This window comes from Ruditapes philippinarum, unplaced genomic scaffold (genome assembly GCF_026571515.1).
Source record: "Ruditapes philippinarum isolate M1 unplaced genomic scaffold, ASM2657151v2 ctg6376_1_1_1_1, whole genome shotgun sequence".
NCBI classification, from domain to species: Eukaryota; Metazoa; Mollusca; class Bivalvia; order Venerida; family Veneridae; genus Ruditapes; species Ruditapes philippinarum.
The window spans coordinates 95,551-101,281 of NW_026856252.1; the positions used below are offsets into that span (position 1 = coordinate 95,551).

The 5,731-nt window shown below is 29.2% G+C and overlaps 1 long non-coding RNA gene across 1 annotated transcript in view; it reads left to right on the forward strand.

The window, feature by feature from the left end:
* Positions 1 to 5,511, forward strand: part of LOC132745968 (uncharacterized) — a 98,889-nt gene extending 93,378 nt beyond the window's left edge. Inside the window, exon 2 of the long non-coding RNA XR_009627926.1 lies at positions 5,384 to 5,511. This is a non-coding gene — a long non-coding RNA (uncharacterized LOC132745968). The remainder of the gene's footprint in view (positions 1 to 5,383) is intronic.
* Positions 5,512 to 5,731: the final 220 nt, after the last annotated feature.

A 5,731-nucleotide genomic window follows, 5' to 3' on the forward strand; every position in this document is an offset into this window, starting at 1 on the left:
AATCAATAGCGTGGAGTCGCCTAACTGTTGTGTCTATTTCAACTCATTTATGTCTATTTCGGCGTCTCTTTCAGCTCAACTCAACGGGTGTTTTACTCTAATTGTATTCTCATCATCAATCTATTAAGTCCTGAATATAATTGTCCACAAAAGGAAACAATAAACAATGTATAGTATTATGGCAATATTATATTACATTTTTTCAAAGTCTTTTTTCTTTTTTTCTTTTTTTTTTCGTTCAATTAATCCATTTATAATAATCATATGATTTATTTCTACAATGGAAGGAGTAATATGATTTTTCATTTAATTTCTACACAAGAGGAGTTTAAAATGTCAGCACAACTTGTTTGTTTGTTCTACTAAATTAAATATTAATAGTAATTTTTACACTGGTACGTATTATTTCATATAATTTTTATGCCAGTATATATTATTTCTTATAGTTACTACAATGGTATTAAATGATTTCATATAATTTCTACAATGATATTATATGATTTCATATAATTTCTACAATGGTAAATATGATTTCATATAATTTCTACAATAGTTTTTTTTATATGATTTTATATAATTTCTTCAAAGGAGTTTAAAATATCATATATTTTCTACAATGGACTTTATAATTTCATATATGTTTAAACCATTATATAGTAATTATGAATTTCATTCATGTCTTCCAATGTAAAAGCTACATTGTATATGAAATCATTAATACTGTTGAAATTATCAAGAAATCATTACTATATACCAGTGTTTACAATTATATTGAAAATATTATACAGATTCCATATAATTTTAATCCTCACATGTTTATACATGTATAATTTCAACGGATTTCTACACTGGTAAATATTTCTTTTTAAGATCTTCATATTATTTCAATCAGTATTTTTTCACTTTATTTGATGAAATAATTTAAACTGTCTGATTAGATTAATGGCAATGAAAATAATTTGTAATTGAGATCTAGGATAGGCTAAATTTTCAATTATATTTACCAGCTTTTATAATTATAAACTTAGTAAGTTTCCAGGCATAAAGTTAAGTTAAATAGTCAGAATTAATTCATGAGAAAAGAAGCTTAAAGCACTGAAATCATGTACCATGCTAGAAATTATTCATGACATAATGGTAAATTCTGAAATTCCCACTCAATTACATATTTATTACATAATCATATATGAGGGGAAAATAAAAGAATTTTTGTTTATACAGACTTTATTTTAGTTTGATTGTATAGGAAGCTTTTAAGCTTATAGACACGCTCTAGAATCTGTTCCTAGAACCAACCAGTACTGAGCAATGAGTGTAAAGTTTCTTGCTCAAGGAAACAACGACTAATGTACCTGATGGGGTTTGAACTCATGCGGCTAGCAATCACTAGACCATCAGATTTGATTTTCGACTAGGAAAGAAAACAAATGCAATGAAACAAAATGACACATATATGCTTCATTTTATATTTTTAAAATGATAAAAAATGCTTTTCTTCCGTGATGGACTAATTCCTTTCTAAAGATAATTTGTGCCACAGTATATAAATATAGCATAAGCCGCCAGAGACGGTTACAAGTGTCTTGTTAGATGGAAGCCTACTTTTATGTGAATATATAAATCAAGTGTGATTATGTAAGCTAGTCACATAGGATCTGTCTGTTTGTCTGTCTAATTATATCTTTTGGTGATCCTAATACCATGATTTTGTAGAAAATGAGACAAAATAGTTCCCTCTCTTATTGTAGAGGTCTTTATAAATAGTTCCATAGGTTTTCTTGTTGAAAAGCGATTTAGAGTAGGACTCTCTGACAACCATAAAGAGCCTCAGGTTAGATTGTGCGGAGGTGCCAAGGTTTAGACCTGGCTCTATATATTTATTAAAGAAAGTAAGTCATGAGGAGGAATTATACATAGAAAAATTACACGAAAAGTCCTGGCTATAGGATATATATATCATAAACATGATATTATTACTTTGCAAGACCTTTTGGAGTAATTTTTTAGCAATTAAAAATTCTTCAAGAGCGGTTTTCAAAAGGTCAAGCCATAAAAATGCAAGTAAATATCCCAACATGATAGGTTTTTGTATGTAATTACAGTAGATTTTATGATAAGCACACTATATAATTTTCTGAGACAATGTCATTACCGTGGTAGTCTCATAAAATGCTTTATTGCAAATATAGACATTGCCTTTCTGATTTCATTATGTATGCTAACTGAATTTTTTTCGGCTTGTCTGGAAAAATGGAAAAAATGCTATGCTATTAATCACATAATTGACAGAAATGGCATTGACCTTTGAGCTTTCGAGATTCTATGTCTGATTTAGTGACTAGAAATAATGTCAGCCCGTCATGTGATGCTTTAATACTTTTAAAGCGCATGTTTGTAACATCGAATCTTATTGGTCAGTCATTAATGGTTCTGTAAATTAGCTGGAATTTAAATAATAAATTACTTTTCTTTTTGAGATGAAAATAGCAAATCTGTAATTATAACCTTTAAAGGCACATCATGCCTCAGAAATGAATAAATATTTACTTCTTTAGAAAGGTCAAACATGAGTTTTATAATGTTTAAAAAATGGTTATAAGGCGCAATAAACGAAGTTATGTATTTTCACTTCTATACAAAAACTAAATATAAGTTGCTGCATGCTGGTTTATAACATTTTAAAGGCCCAGAAACCCTTTGAATTTTATTTCTTACAACTAAAAGCTTTTAATTTTGGAGGCCAGTTAATGTTTCTAAAATGCTACTCATTGGCCAAGTACCTGAAACATTTTTTTGCTCCTGTCGGTTTTGTTGATAATAGTATGGTTATAGCGATTTGGTTCTTATCACATTTCTGTTAATCCAAGGCATAAATATGAATAGATTTTCCTTGTCGGTTATAAAGTTGTTTCGGTAAAACAAAATTTTGTGTGTGTGTTCATGAGTGCATGTTTGTATAATAAAAATTTAATTTACTTGCAATATTTCAGTTACAGTATTTAGTTGATTTTAAGTTAAACATTAATTTTGCAAATAGTTCCAGAGAACTACTTTTTATTGCGGTGTGATCGGAAGTGAAATACTGTGTAACTTCCAGGTGAAAGATTTCTGAATTTTAAGTTAAGTTGTATATTTCCAAATACATTGTGAATGCAAAAACAGTTGTAAAGAATAAACAGGTCATATTAGTGGAGTTTTTTTTTTCCATGAAAGAGATAATTTGATGTCGGAGAAAATTGTGTCAAATCATTTTATTTCTTATTTAGAGTAATGTATATGTAAATTATACCCCCTCTTTTAATGCCTCCAGCATTTCATACTATAAAGGATAGTTCTAAATTTCCTGTGACTCTATGATTATGCAATACAGTTATGCGTCGGGTGACATTTTTATCATTTAAAGACGGAATTAATAGTTAGTAGAGGTTCCTTGAATAATACAATGATTTTATTGCTGTGCAAGTTTTATGTTCCAAGACAGACTACTTGTGTTTTTAAGGTTATAGATTTATTTCAAATTTAAAGTACAGTGAACTTGTAAATTGACTTGCATTATACTGAAATGAGACACTTGTTTTCATTTGTCACTGAATAAAATTTGGAAGTTTCTTATTAAAGAATCCTGGTCAAAGACCTCCCTCTGATCACACCAGGACTCTGTCTGGTTAAATGCCACATTTCATTAGGATCCTTGTATATCTTGGCCATTTAATGGATCCTGGTGATGGCCTGGGATCCTAGGTTTCTTTTCACTTGGGTGGTGACTGTAATTGAAAAGGATAATAATATGAAAAAGAAAATGTTTCACATGTTGGGAGAACTTTCAAATTAAATTTTAATTTAAAATTTTCAAGAATTTTTTACATTGGGAAAAAAACTAGTTCTTCAGCCTTGTACCTCATGCCAAAAAAATTATATTTAATGAAATTACATGATAGATCTGTATTTCAGTCTTGTATAACACTGATAATACACCTGAAGAAATCGGAACTTTATTACAAATAAATTGCTCTATTAAGATCGCTGTCAGAATTTTATATTAATATTTTATTGCTGAAATTTACCGATTTCCAAGATTGAGTTTTAATAGCTGACATGTGTAACGAAGATTATCTTGAAGGAATAAAGTTTTTATATCATTATGAAATATTACTACATTTGTTAAAGCCTTCGCAATTGCTTATGATTATAATTCCTGCCTCTCTTTAAAATCTTAAGAGTATTTTATTTATTAAAAAAAAACTTTGAATAAAGATGCGATAAATTTTATTATAGCATTGCCTATGGTGTTATAAGATTGAATATTTGTGTATATTGCACAGTTTCCACCAGAGATAGTGTTTTATTTAGAGATTTCCCATAAAGAGGGGCTTAAATTAGAAATTAAAATGTAATAGACTTATCTATATTAATGCTTTGATTGTTCTTTGATTGACAAGTGCGTGATGCTGATTTCGTTTTAAATATACTTTCGTAAACATTCGGTAAGATTTCGTTGATTGGCCCTTATAATGATTGATTTTTATACGCTTTTAATATTTTATATGATGATTGATTTTCATACTCATAGGATATCTACATAATTATATCTATATACACAATCATGTTGTCATTACAGAATAAAATCCGAGCGTTTTTTTTGGTTATATGTGCGTTTTGGTTTTTTCCGTTTAAGATCTTATCACTGGCCATTATAACAACAGTCCTACAAAAATAAGTTTGGAACAATAGGATTGTGGGTGTTAAGCAATGTAACTGAACAACATCAGATTGTACTGGTATATTATCAGAATAAATATCGCCTTCCATGCCAAGTGAATGAGGGTTTTTGATAACAATTCATACAATATCTGATCTTGCTACAAATGACTGGAAACAACTACTTTAAAATTAGCCTATCAATCAACACATATATATATCTGTCTGTCTATATTATAGTAGCCTTGAGTTGTTATTGTGCTTGTTGAAGTAAATGTTGTAGCTTATATGACATGGACTGCTGGTCAAAAAACTTCGGAACTGTTTATGAAGATTTGTTGAGGAGTATAATTGTTAGAGTGGTTTTATTTGCTGACAAAATATTTATCTTAAATTATGAAGAGTCAGTGAATGGAAGGATTGTAAAACTTGCCTAAGGGGAATAGTGAGGACTTTAGATTATAATCATCCTTGCTATTTTGGTGCCTGAGACCAAACTACAATATTAACTGGACACTTCTGGGATAAACAAAGAGTTAAAACTCTTTATTTCCCCCAAACTAACCTCCAAATATTGGGGTGTGGGGGCATTCAAGTTTAAAATTGACTGCTTCATAACTTATTTTCAATATAAGAGATTTATGATTTATGAATATTAAATTTGTTTTTTTTTTTCTCATTTCAGGTAAGAAAAAAAGTTTTGTAATAAAATGGCACCAATTGGTATGTACAGCATTGAAGTTTCTTTGTTTATACATGTATTGTTTGATAATTACATATCTACTGAGAATGGGGAAAAAAACAACAACAACACCCCCCCCCCCTTTAAAAAAAAACAAAAAAAACTGACAACAACATTTTACGACATTTTCTCATGCCACCTAATGCATGAATCATCTCCACATAGATGGCCCCTATTATCAAATTTAGAGAAATAAATTATCATATGCTCCTTATAAGGCTGAAATATTTTCTTGAAATGATTTTTTTAAAAAACTAATTCTGGAATCTTCACCAAACTTGGTCTGATGAA